We start from the raw sequence: 14306 nt of genomic DNA, 5'->3' as shown, positions 1-14306 counted from the left end.
GGGTTTTATTCTCCTTGCTCGTGCTGCAGACTGTACGGTTTATATATATGCACATGGTCTGCAGGACCTGGAGGCCCGGCGTGGACGCATGGAGTAGGTGCACGCTTGCTTTCAGGGTTTTAAAATGTCCCAGCACGCTTAATTAACCACACAAACGCGGGATCGATCTCTTTTGGACTTTGAAACTTCACCGGTGTGTATGCAACGTGACCTGCGTGGCTGCAGTACTCAAGTCTCTCCGCGGGCCCGGGGATGACATGTTAGTATAGCTTAATTAAGCCTAGCTACCGGTATATACATTGCGTGCACGCGCTACTGCAAATCAATATAATGCGAAATTTAACGCCCAACCAAATTACTCTGCGGGTCCTGATATGGACAGTGTAACACTCTGCAGTCTAAGGCCATCTCCAGTATTTGTGTGTTAGTTTGTGTGTTAAAATGTCATATCATCAACCAATCTATTACTCCCTCGGTCTCAAAATTGATCCAACCATATGTACAACCCATTAAGGGACTACAAAATATTATGGAACCTTCTGAAGACTATCGGAAGCTTCAATGACCTTCTTGGTACCTTCCGACACATTTCTGATAACACCGGGACACTCCCGAAACTTCTAGAACACTTCGGGAGTCAATCGGAACGCTTCCGATGCTCAATTCTCAATTCCACGAACACGTTCTAGTTCAACTACAAACCTTCGGACGTTAAGCGTGCGACCCTACAGGTTCGGTAATACTCTCTCCGTTTACAAATAAGTGTACTTCTAGGTTTTGTCCTAAATCAAAGGTATTAAAGTTTGACCGACTTTATTGGAAAACGTAGCAACATTTATGACACTAAATTAGTATCATTAGATCCATTTTGAAATATAGTTACATAACATACCGATTTGATGTCATATTTGTTGCTATTTTTTTAACAAAGTCGGCAAATATAGAAAACATTGCTTATTTGACGTAGGGGAGAGGATGGTAGCCCGCCTTCGTGTTGTTCCAGTGCTTGTTGCCGTCGCTAATGTACAAAGACCTGTTTGTAATGTTTACTACTTTTAGGACATTGTTTAATAAAATGGTGAACGTTTTAGCAAGAAACAAAGGAACACAAGATAAATCGCATTATAAGTCCAATTAAACCAAGTCGAGTTAAATGAACTACATGTACAAAAGTAAAAAGTAAAAGAGTGAATTTCACAGAACCACTACTTCTGGGGCTATGGTTTCAACTAGCTACCGGTTCGCAGCATTTACTACTACTCTAGCGGTAATTATTTTCATTTCACCTAAGTCTTCCGGATCAGAGAATTTGACAGCAAATCCGACAAATTGTACCAACACGTAAGACCATTTTTATCCGCCCCATGTTTTCACCCTGCCCCTCCTTATTTTTATTTTTATTTTCCTTTCTCCCCCATTATTCTCATGCTCTGGCCGCTGACGAAGTTGGGACTTCGACAATGTCCATATTGGTGGACTTATATCTAGGAAAGATTTTGAGTGTATGTGTTGGCGAACTTGTCGGCTAACAAGGACATAGGGAACACGATTTACCTAAGTTCAGAGCCCTCGGAAGGTAATACCCCTTCGTCCTGCTTGTCTGATCTGGTATTGATGAGTCGATTACAAATGGTTGCCGAAGAGGCTAGATGCACAGATTCGATCTGGCGAGTGCGTCTAGGCGGCTTCTATCTAGGTTGGGGTGCCCTTGGCTCCCCCTCTTGGTCCTTCATATAGGCAGGAACCCAGGTCTCAGGTAGAGTCCAAGTCGGTTACAATGAAAAAATATACTCTAATTAAGCTTCCTTATCTTCAGTCGCAAGATTTGGTATATGGACTTCTGGAGTCGTAGTAGGCTTCCTTGTGGGCCCCCAATGAAAAGATATACTCTAATTAAGCTTCCTTATCTTCAGTCGCAAGATTTGGCATATCAACTTCTGGAGTCGTAGTAGGCTTCCTTGTGGGCCCCCAGCTGGCCGTAACGGGTATACTCGAGTTGAGTACGTGGTTAGTCATAACCACGTCAGCCGCCTAGTCCATCGACCTGCCGCTCTCCATCGCCCTCGTCGTCAGCCTCACCGACCTGGATCCCTCTCTATGGCGGGAAAACGGCGGAGGAGAACGTCGAGGGAGCGCTCGCGGTTGAAGCTCCGGGTCACCATCTCACGGTGCTGGCGCGGGTCGCCGACCTCCTGGCGGCCACGTGTGGAGACGTTGCGCTCGCGCTCCTCGCCGCCGTTGAGGGAAGGATGCATCCACCGCGGTCGTCGAGCACCTCGACAACTTGTCATCCGCTGCAAAGATTGGGAATTGGGGACAAAATTGGGGATGGATAGAAGGTTGGGGCTCGGTAGAAAATTGGGGAGCGAGGACGAAATTGGAGATCGGTAGAAGCTTTGTAGACATGTCCCGCCGTGTATTGGTAGCCCGTGGGACGCAGGAGCGGCGGCAGGCCACCCTCTGCGAGGTGCTCGTCTCCATGCTCCCCACCGATGCTGTTCAGGAACCTTACATGTGGCGTGCAAGAGGCCCACTCTTCCCACCGATCCGCTAGGCGTGCAAGTTCAACGCGGTGCTCACGTTCCGTTCTTCCACTGGCTCGTGGCCCCCACCGAGGTGGAGAAGGATTTAGTGAATTAACTGCACGGCGACGCCCCATTGAAGACCACATCATTCCGATGGTTCCAAATGGTCCAAGTAAAAGTATGATCCCTGTTCAGAAATCCCTCCGGGATTAACGCAGAAAGGGAAGAGAACACCACCATTCCCGCAGAGTAGCATCCGCACTCGGAGACCACTCCGCGTGCCCCCAAGCCGTCCACAAGCGCGCCCAAACCTGCCGCGCAAAGACACACCCCAAGAGAAGATGGGAGGTGGTTTCCCTCTCCTGATCGCATAAGGGGCACTTGTTGGGATGAGGAAGCCCACGCCTCGCAAGCCGATCCGCCGTCCAGCACCTATTCCGAACTGCGTGCCAGGCGAAAAAACGACACCTCTCCGGGGCCCGCGAACCCCAGAACTCAGCCGCCATCGGATCAACCATGCGGCCAGCGAAGAGGTTTGCGTAGGCAGTCTTCGCCGAGTAGCTTCCACCACGAGACCAATTCCAGAGAAGAGAGTCGGCCCTCCACTCCTCCAGTTGGACCCCACGAAGCCAGTCCCAAAGAGTGAAGAACTCCCGAAGGGCGGCTTCCCCCAGGTCCGGTCCCACATCACCAGTCCACGCCCCATGCAGAGCCTCACGCACAGTGCATGTGCGCAAGAACCTAGGACGAACATGGCTCACGAGAATCGGGAACTCATCCCGAAGACGGACACCATGAAGCCAACGATCGGTCCAGAAGAGTGTCCTCCAGCCATCGCCCACCAGAGAGGAAGTGGCCGCCTCAAAGATAACATCAACCTCTTTGGGCGTCTCAACCCTGAAACCAACCCACGGTTTGGAGTCGTCCACCCTCTCAAGCCACCTCCAACGGACCCTCAAGGCCTCGTTGAGCATGCGAAGATTAGGGATTCCGAGTCCACCGAAAGGCTTCGGCGAACACACCACATCCCAAGCCACCATACAATGCCCCCCTTTAGCGTCCTTCTGTCCACGCCAAAGGAAACCACGACAGATCTTCTCCACCCCTTTAATGATCTTATCCGGGAGGTCGAGGGACATCATCGAGTAAACCGGCATCGCAGTCAGGGTGGACTTGACCAGCACCAGCCGTCCTCCCTTGGAGAGGAGAGGGGCCTTCCACGAAGCCAGGCGACCATCCACCTTGTCCACCAGCGATCTTAGCTGGCCCGCCGTCTGCTTTCTCAGGCCTAAAGGAAGCCCCAAGTAAGCGCACGGAAATCCCCGGACCTCACATTGCAGCAAATCGCCAACCAACTGGCTCTGGACATCAGAGTAGCGGATGAGATGGGCGGAACTCTTGGCGAAATTAGTGCGAAGTCCCGAGGCGGCACCAAAATCCAATAGGATCGTCGAGCACCCCACCACTTCCTTCCACGTAGGACACAGAAAAGTGACCACGTCGTCGGTGAAGATAGAAGTGCGATGGTCCAAGCCACGAGTCGCCAACCTCGAGAGCAAGCCCACCTCCGTTGCCTTCTCGATCATGCAATGGAGGACGTCCATCACAAGGATAAAGAGCATCGGGGACAAAGGGTCACCCTGACGAAGTCCCCTCCTGTGAGCAATGGAGTCACCCGGAATGCCATTTAGGAGGACTCGCATCGTGGCCGTGGAGAGGAGGCCACAAATCCACGCCCTGAATCTCGGCCCAAAACCACGCCGCATCACCGTCTCCAGAAGGAAGGCCCAACCCACCGTGTCAAAAGTTTTAGTGATGTCCAGCTTGAGAAGAACAGCCCCAGTCCTAGCCCAATGAAACCGCCTAGCCGTGCTCTGGACCAACATAAAATTATCATGGAGACACCGGCCTTTAGCGAAAGCACTCTGAAGCGGGCCCACCAACCGGGGCAGCGTCGGCGCCACCCTAGTCGCCAGCACCTTAGCCACAAGCTTGGCGGCACTGTGGATAAGACTAACCGGCCTAAAATCCCGGACCTCCATCGCGTCCGGTTTCACAAGGCGATAAAGGCAGTGTTAATGGCACCCATACCATGCACGTCTCGCCGCGCCAAAGCTTCAAAGACCGCCATCACATCTCGCTTAATGATATCCCAGCAAGCCACATAGAATCTTCCAGTGAAACCATCCGGCCCAGGAGCTTTGTCAAATTCTTGGGCCTTCACCACGGCCCAAATCTCCTCCTCCGAGAAATCCCTCTCCAGGGCCGCCAGATCGCAGCCCGGCACCTGAAGGAAGTCCAGATCGAGTGAGCACTCCCGATCCGGTGCCGAGCCCAACAGGCCGGAGAAGAAGTCATCCACCGCGAAGGCCTTCTCATCATGTTCCACCACCATGACACCGTCCACACGGAGATGGGTGATGAAGTTCTTCCTTCTCTGATGACTTGCATGGAGATGGAAAAAATTGGTACACGCATCCCCCTCCCGCAACCACAAGGCTCATGACCTCTGCCGTGCAATGGTACGCTCCAGCGACGCAAGACCAAGCAGCTTTCACTTGAGGGTTCTTCGAAGACCCCTCTCCTCCGGCGAAAGTAGCCTCGAGTCCATCGCCACATCAAGATGGGGTATCACTTCCGTCGCCACGAGAATTTGGAGCCGGATGTTCCCAATGAACCGGTCACTCAGCTCCGAAGCTTCCGTGCCGTGCACCTAAGCTTGGAATCCAAACGCTTGAACGGGTTGAGAATGAACTCCCCCATGTCCCAAGCCTCCTTTACCACATCAAGAAAACCTTCAGCCTTGGGCCAAAAGCTCTTGAAATGGAATCGCCTCCCCCGCACGAGCCGAGCCTCCAAAGTCACCAAAAGAGGGCAATGATCGGAAGTCGCCGTGCTCAAGGCCGCCATGAAGGCATTTCGGAAAGCGGTCTCCCAGTCCACAGATGAGAAGGCCCGATCAAGCTTCTCAAGAGTCGCAACCTCACGCTCGTTCGACCACGTAAAGCGGCGTCCATTGAGATAGAGCTCCTTCAAGTCAAGATCCCGAATAGCCTGCCGGAATTTACCCATCATCCTCCTATTCAAGTTCTCATTGCTTTTGTCCCCCGGATCCACAATAAGGTTAAAATCACCCGCTAAGACCACGGCCCCGCCATGAGATCCCGAATGTCACGCAGCTCTTGGAGAAAGAGCGGCTTGTCAGCATCGTCCTGCGGGCCATAAACGATCGTAACCCACCACGGCGTGCTAGGGCCAGTCGAAACACTCGCGGTAACCGCGCATGTCGTGACATGCGGATTGGCGAGCCGAACGACCGAGCTCTTCCACGCCAGAACAATACCACCACGTGTCCCGACCTCCGGTAGGTGAAAAAAGGTGTCGAAATCGGCGCCCAAGCACTCCTCGAGGAAGTACCGCGAAACCACACTCAATTTAGTATTCTGAAATCCAACGATACAAGCTCCCGAAGAAGCAACCACCTGACGAACCGCAATGTGTTTGGCCCTGAAATTCAAGCCACACACATTCCACACTAACAAACTAACATTCGCATCCATTGACAAGCCCACCGAACCACCGCACACCAAGATAACCAACGGCTATCCGGACACCGCCACCTCAATCCCCTCCTTGAGTGGAAGAGCCACATTCTCCCACCTGAAGAGCGAGAGAATCGCCGTGATGTGCTCCGCCGAGACAGGACGCTCGGACAGCTTGATGTAGGCCTGCATGGCCTCGTCACCAATGCGATCCCCCTCCCTCGCCACGCCCATCCGGTGCATGAGAGCGCGCTGCTGCCTAGTGGCGCCTCCCGGAGTGGCCTTCCTCCCAGCAATCCGTTTGCTGCGCCGCGGTGAGTGGTGTTGCACCACCTTCCTCCTCAGCCTACGCTATGTTGGCCGGGCAAGCACCGGCGACGAAGTGCGCCGCACCCGCGCTCTGAAGGCCTCGACCTCCAGGGCCGCAGCCACCACAGGGTCCTCCACCGGAGTGGAGGGAGAACCAGCTGAAGGCAACGCCTCCGCGGACTCCACCACCGGTGAAGCCTCACCCGAAAGGCTCACCATGAACATGCTCAGCATCGACTGCTCCACCGTAGCTGACGACGGCGGCGGCAGCGAAGGGAATGCCACCGCCTGGAAATCCACCGGCGACAGGTCGAGGGAGGGCGCCGGAGCCGAGGAGCGGCTAGACGGTGACAAAGAGGTCGCCTCCAGCCGCATGGGATCCCAATCATCGGTGGTGGTGAGCGAGGGAACACACCAATCGAGGGTAGGATTCGGCGTCAGCACCTTGCAGGGGGCGCCGGCCTGAACTCTGACACCGCCGCCGAAAGGCCCACACGCCGCCTGTGGCCCGACGCCTGAAACCACTCGGGTGATCGCCAAGATCATCCTCATCCACGTGCCCACGAGAACAGCTGAAGAAGTTCTGCCTCGTTCCCCGCGCAGGCCAATGATCCACGTAGCCCCTCCCGGGGTCACCATTGTGGCCACTGTCTCCGTCATCAGACGGCCAGTCATCCGAGGAAGGACGATCTGTCGAAGCCGTAGTGTCCTCCACCCGTAAGAGATGGACAATCACCATGTACTCCAGGAGACTGACCTCCGACGGGACCACCATCTCAAGCGGCACCAACAGATCATCGTCCTCCTCGTCCTTGAGCGCCGGAGCCTCGGGAATCTGAAGCCGCAACTCCCTCGGGATGAGACTGGGATCCAAGGTCCAAGCGTAGACCTGGAAGCGACCAAGATCAGCCCTTCTCTCAGTGTCAGGACACACCCTTTCGACAGCACACGCCGGCCCAAGCAAAGCCGGCGCCGTGCTGGAGTTCCACGCGTGAGGCGGCACGCCCTCGATCTCCAAGTGTGTATGGAAGAAAGCTGTATGACCCACCGCCTGTCGGAACCAATTCCAAGGTGAGAACCTCAAGGAAAACCCGCGCCCGTCGATCGACCCGACGGTCAGAACGGCGTCGCGCGCCCCTCGAGAGTTGAAGACCACCAAAAAATCGTCCAGCCAGAATCTGTGGGTTGTGAAGCTTCCCTCCAACTCCGAGAAGCGAGCCGCAATCACCCGACCCACAGCAGCAAGCGCCAAGCGCGGTCTCGTGCCAGTGACCGAGACCACTGTGCTCCACTAAGCGACCTCCGCCGCGTCCACCTCCGCCGAGCGCGGGATGATGCAGAGCTGCACACGAGGACGGAGGGAAGCCGCCCCCAAAGGCAGTGTCTCCACAGCCTCCACCCATGGTTTCATAGCCACCGGAGCCAGCTGCGTCATCGCGGGAGGCGGCACAGCGGCAGGAGGCGGCACTGCCACAGGCACCACCGGCACCCTCGGCCCCAAGCGGGCCAGCAGGGCAGGACCCGGCTTGGGGTGAGCAGCCTCCGCCACCGCCCGCGAAGCCGAAGCCGCGCGGCGAGCCGGAGCGCGAGGAGCCGGAGCCACTCGGCGGTCTTGAGCCGGAGCGCCCTGGGAACCCGCAATCGCCGCCCGCGCAGTGCCCTTGGATCCCGCAGCCGCCACCCGCGGAGCGCCATCACCACGAGGGCTCAGACGGGGTGGCCACCGGCACCTGCCCCGCCGCCGTCGGAGAAGAGCCCCCCGAAGGGTTGCGCCTCGAACGGCACAACCTCGCCACGTGGCCCTCGCCGCCACAACGCAGACACCTCGTCGGATTAGGGTAGAGAGCCGCGACGTGGTCATCGCCCAAGCAGTTGAAGTAGCGGTCCGCTAGTCGGCCAACTCCTGCCGGACCACCACCGCTGGGAGAGAGGCGTGAGGTTGCGGCGGCGCTTGCGAGGCCGAGGCGCGCGCATCCACCCCTCCCCATCAGCCTCAGGATGGCCGACCACAGCCGCCGCCTCCGCCGGAATCACCACCGAGGCCAACCGTCGAACACCTTGCGCACGTGAAGGAGATGGGGGCACCTCCTCCAGCGAATCCACCGAAGGGCTCCCGCTGCACAGCACCTCGCAGTAGGAGCGCACGGACCCCATGCTGTCGGAGTCCGGCGACGCCTCCCTCCAGCGCCTCTCCATGGTGGAAGGCCGGGAGGACCCAGCCGGCGTGGCCGCCATGGCTAGTCCAGCGAGCGGGGGAGGGAAACCATTGAGAGAGGGAGAAAACAAGGCGGCCATGAAGGGTGGCCGCCGGAGCCGGAGCGGCCGCCGGCGGGAGGGGGACGCCGATGCCGGAGTGGCGGCGGCGGTGGCCGGAACCCTATTCGCCCCCGAGTCGCCTTTTCCGCCAGAGAGAGAGAAGACTTAAAAATATGGAGAAATTTACTAAAAACAGCAACATAGTTATTATTACTCCTTCCGTCACAGCAACAGCAAGATAGTTATTATTCTTAAGAAAAACAGCAACATAGTTTTGCACTGGACAAGCCCAGGTCAGATGAGGGGAAACAAACTCCCGAACAACTACTCATCACGCTTCCTCAGCGTTGCCATACGACGCCTGGCGCCAGATTGAACGGAGCTTGGACTTTTTGACGAACTTGGACTGAAGGATCAGGCCTTGGTGTCATCCTCTGGCGCCATCGATTAGCGAGAGAACAGAGATCAGCGTATTGCTGCTCCATCGTCCAATAAAAAATATTTCAAGTTTGTCAAAATTTGAATGCACCTAGACATAACTTAGTGTATAGATGCATTCAAATTTAGTCAAAATTGAAACATCCTTTGTTGGACGGAGGGAGTATTTTTGTACCAAGTTAGTTCAGGTTGTTTTAATTTATTCCTTGCAAACGGTCTACATGATCATGCGCGCCATTCAAGGCCTTCAGATCTGTCAAGGCGTAGGAGACTGCAACCATATATTATTGGACATATAGTTAGGCTATGTATGCGGTATGCCGGTTGCTGTATGCTTATCTGAATTTTATATTACTCTTAGATTTTAGATCCGAACGAAGATTTAATACATGCCAGCTGCTGTATACTTATCTGAATATTAATACATATTCATAAAAAAGTAATTGTAATTAGACTATATGCTGGAGTCTGGAACCTGTATACCTCCGATTGACTCTCTGAACAAATATTTCAGTTTTCCAGAACAAACGGCACCACAGAGCGTTTAATCCCACTGGGGCGCATATGGGGTATGTGTGCAGGATCTAATTCTAGCTAGCTTTATCTTAAAACTTCCATGTATATATTATATATATGTACACAGGATCTATGCTTTACCTAAAAGCCTCCAGGTTTCTCTCGGGGCTCATCATTTTGGGATAAGCTATGCCTTTCCGCGTTTGCTTTCTAGACATGGTTAGGTCTTCGCTTTCCTTCTAGATGCATAGGCATATATAGCACAACCAATATCTACCCATAGATATAGATAAATGGCCACGTGAAAACATAGGACAATTGTCTATGATCGACACCACAGGATGCGAATTCTATTTTTAGATAATGGAGGAATCATCAATGATGAGGATGCTTAAGAAAATTAACTAAAAGATTTAGCAAGATTTCAACATATATATTAGACGAAATAGTGTAAGATATGCTACAGGGAAATTATTAGGGACAGTATCCACGCCATCACCTATAGTTTTCGGACAGTTTTCCTACTCGTCTCGGATCGGAGTTGGGATAGCAAGAAAAAACTCAGTCACAGACGAGACGACCATTCTTTAGAACTGTATCATGTTGAAATATATTTGATGTTGAAATATATGGGCCCAGTCTATATATTATTTCCTAAAAAAATTAAAGGCACATTAGGTGGAAATGCCAACGCTGAGTAAGCTACTCCATTTCCCTCCCTTTTCGTATTTGAAACCACTACCTCCGGCAAAAGTCCAGGCGCATTATTAGGAGTAGAAAGATTTGCACAGCCTGTGCAAAAAAAGGATAAATAAGCTGGCGTACATTAGCAACCCTGTCTTTGAGATTTATAGGTTAACGTTACCAAAATCCAAAGTATAGTCGAAATTTTGCAAAAGGTCAAGAAGGGCAGTATCAAATACAAGTATACAACATACATTTTATTTTATAGTGAATTTCATCCACAGTCAGTGAACTAAACTGCAGCTTGCAGTCGCTGCAGTTTAGCCACTGTGCTTTTTGGAACCTCAAAATACAGTGCCTAAACTTGTTCCATGTGTTATGGTCATTGGGCCGTATGTGAGATACGTATTTTAACGATGTGGCGTTGGATGGGTCTCTTTTTGACCACGTTTGACCAGCCACCATTGGCAATCAGGGGGTTTGGGCAAGTGCGGGATGAGGGGTTTTCTTTTTGCAAAATCTACATGGATCATTTTATTTTATTTTTGAAAAGTGCGAAATGACCTCTAACGTCTACATCGACTGATGCACATAGCATACATTATAGACTCCTTACATGGGCCATTTACCACAAGGGTCATTCTCAAACGATTTGCAGGAAAAAACCTCGTACGAATCCCTCATGTCTATAGAAACCCTTGATTAATTTGTCACAGGGAAAGTATGCCACATCAGCAAATCTTGTACCTTGTACGATCTAGGGACCGTAGATAAACCTGTGGAAGACTATTTACCCGAAAAAAAAGTTTAGAATTTATTTTGAGGTCTTAGAAGTATGGTGACTAAATTGCATACACCGGTCAAATTCAGTGACTATGATGAAATTTACTCTTGATTTTATTATCGGTGAGGGAACGATGCGTCATTTTTATGCACTGAAAAAGACATCACGGGATGCATGCTGTCATGCTGATGATCTAACAAGGATAGTGATGCCATCCATGTTGTTCAATAAGTGGACGAATATATATAAGTGAAATGTGATCCATGCTGTGCGGTTGGTGTGGGACTAGATCTCCTTGTACGATATCTCTGAACTTTTGAAAAAACAGTACGCGAAGGTACCACTAATGAAACATCCAGGGTCGCTGTCAGTCGTCTGAGTCTACCTGCAATATTCTGGTCATCTATACTCCATTTGACCATCTTTGATTGTACAAGTCTACAATCAGTGAAAGCCACTCATGATAAAGGGACTACTCGTTTGTATTGTCATTGATTACGTGTTCGCTAGCTACATATATACTGTCCGTGAATTAAACCAACGCGCGCTAGAGCCTAAACAAGTGTTTAACTTGCCTTTTTTTAGGAAGTGTTTAACTTGCCTTAATCACATGTATATACGGTTCCCACTATTATTCCAACCTTTGAATTCCAGGTCTAAAGTACGGACAACGGAGTAAGGCAAGAAATTAATGATTCTCACACGCTTTAGGGAATCTGACATGACTGTTTATTAGAGGCAGTATTGACTACTGGAGTAGGCCCATTGTGAATCAATCTGAAAGTTGCAAGATGCCTTCCTGCCTTCCTTTTTTTTAGATCAGTGCAGAAGTGGAAATCAGGGTGACGGCAGTCTTACATGTTTGATGTGATGCGAGCAGGGTGACGATCGAAGCTAACCAAGTGTCAGCCAAAGGGTCCTTTGGACAGTCAAAAGTCCCTTTCCCCTGAGCATGCCTTCAGATAGCTTTCCGAAAGCTAGATCAGGGCGGGTGGGAGTTGGATTTTGTTGCAATGCCTCTTCCTTCGATGCATATCATAACCAGCTGATCATAACTGCATATATCTCCACAGTCCAGGCTGAATTCCTTGTGCGCGTTCACTATCTAGCACCAGTGGCAAACCGAAGGATATCATGTATGGCATTCACCAGATATATATGCTCTCTTTCTTTCTAGAAGAGAGCTCGCCTTTTCCTTGGCTAGCTGTTTTGCACTTCAGATTGTTAGTACTGTAATTCAGCTTCTGTGTATTCTGTTTCTTTAGAATATTCTAGTAGAAGCACGCCTCATTAAATCAAAGCTCCGCAATTTATATGAAGTAATACATCTTTTGTGTACATCTTCTTTTAATACGGAAGTGTAACACATCTTAACATCATCCAAGTTGTTGTTCTTTTTTAGGCGAGTTGCAACTTGCACTTTTCCACACACAAAAAAAAACTTCACTTATTTCTGGCTTCCTGCCTTGAAGCGCCCCACCGGCCTAACTTTGGATCCGTGACGTGCGAACCGGGCCAGGACAGGACTAAGTAGGCTTTCAGCATCAAAACATGATTAAGTAGGCTTTCTGCATCATTGACAACGATTGATCCAAATCGGGCTGGATTTTGGGGCCGTAGCGATGTTAATGAGGCACGGAATAAGTCCGGTGCTAGGTCATGGGCTCGTGGCTGCCGCCCCCATTTTTTCATCCGAAGCCCATCGCCCACAACCACATGCTCACGTAGAGAGACTGGCGGCACACGGAAGTTGTAAAATGCATCCATTGAATGCAGAAGATGTAAAATTAAACGGACAATCTACCCGGGGCACGTGCCCAGATCTGTCTTACTGAGCGGCGCTGCTTTCAGATTCGGACGAATCGATCGCACGGTTTGCGGCCTGATCTAATATCTTCCCGTGTCTCTGCGGATTCCCCACCCCTCTTTCTCTCGTGTTCTTCTCCCCGCCTTGTTTCTCTCATTAACCCCGCCGCCCACCTCCAACGGATCCCAATCAGCCCTCACGGCACCACCTTTGCCCCCCGGCGGCCCCTCCTCCAGCACCTCCACTGCCGCTGCAACCTTCCCCCGCCCCAGGTCGTGGTGGAGGAAGCGGGAGCGGTGACGAGGTCGCCGTCGTGGGCGTATGCAGTGGCGAGGACGGAGGCCAGAGGAGATGGTGGCCGAAGGAAGAGACGATGAGTAGGACGTGGAGGCGGGTGAGTGTCCAGGGCGTGTCGCGGGAGGAGAGCAGGCGGCGGAGGCAGGGTGAATCATTGAGGAAGGCTGCGGATCCAGGCATTTGGTTGCTGGATCTTCAATTCGACGGAACAGCTGCCAGCCATATCCGGTATTGAGATTGTGTATGCGCCTTGACGGATCGAGAAGTTAGCCCAGTCGATTGATGGTGACTGGAGCGGCTCATTCGATGCATTCATGCATGTACTTTGACTGGCTCAAGGTATGCAGAGTTGCAGACACATATTGTACGCTCCCATACTGTATTACTTACAAGCGACTTGAATACTTCATTAGTACTCCATACATGCTATTGGATTTCTGCATCTCATGTGTGCGAGCATATATATTGGATTTCTGCATGGATCTCCTCCATACATGCTAGTTTTGGTTTGCATCTTAACTTGTGTGTATCCTGATCAAATTCTCATCCTGTCAGTGTTCTCCATACATGCTAGTTAGTCTCCTGGATGCTGGCCGGGAGTAGTTCCAATCTTCCAGAATGCCGCCGTCGACGACGCTGGAGCTCCAAGCAATACAATGTTTATTTTAGATCCATTTGCCATAGGTATTCTAAGGTATTCTAGTGAAGTGTTCCATGCGCCTGGGTGTGGATGGGATGGCCTTCGTCTTGTAAAATGTACATACTTGGAGCCGGAGCCATTTCTTATTCATGTCAAGACTAGATTAAGAGCCTATTTGTTTGGGCTGTGGCTGTGACAGAAGCGGCTGTGATCAAGGTTGACCGTTTGGCAACATAGCTGTGGAGTAGCTGCGAGCTAAAGAAATATCTGAAATGCCTCTTTAATGATAAAGCCACTATAACCTGTGCACGACAACCAACACAAATAAAAAAACAGTTGCACACACAAAAATTGCTTGCTTATCTCTTGTATGGTCCTAAAAATATCAAAAACATTTAATACTTCATGTAGATAAGTGTTTTTCATATTAGTAAAATATGTAGCAATTTATCTTTGTCAGGAGATATAGAGAGAGTTGGCAATTCTGTCACGCATGGTGTTCATGTTG

The 14306-nt window shown here is 51.4% G+C and overlaps 1 long non-coding RNA gene across 1 annotated transcript; it reads left to right on the top strand.

Moving 5' to 3' along the window:
* Positions 1-12957: 12957 nt before the first annotated feature.
* On the top strand, positions 12958-14034 carry LOC104582891. The gene is made up of 2 exons (XR_730950.3): positions 12958-13497; positions 13714-14034. It is a non-coding gene; the product is annotated as an uncharacterized LOC104582891 (long non-coding RNA).
* Positions 14035-14306: the final 272 nt, after the last annotated feature.

This window comes from Brachypodium distachyon, chromosome 2 (genome assembly GCF_000005505.3).
Source record: "Brachypodium distachyon strain Bd21 chromosome 2, Brachypodium_distachyon_v3.0, whole genome shotgun sequence".
NCBI classification, from domain to species: domain Eukaryota; kingdom Viridiplantae; phylum Streptophyta; class Magnoliopsida; order Poales; family Poaceae; genus Brachypodium; species Brachypodium distachyon.
The sequence above is the reverse complement of the archived record's forward strand: the minus strand, read 5'-3'. Positions and strand labels throughout refer to the sequence as shown.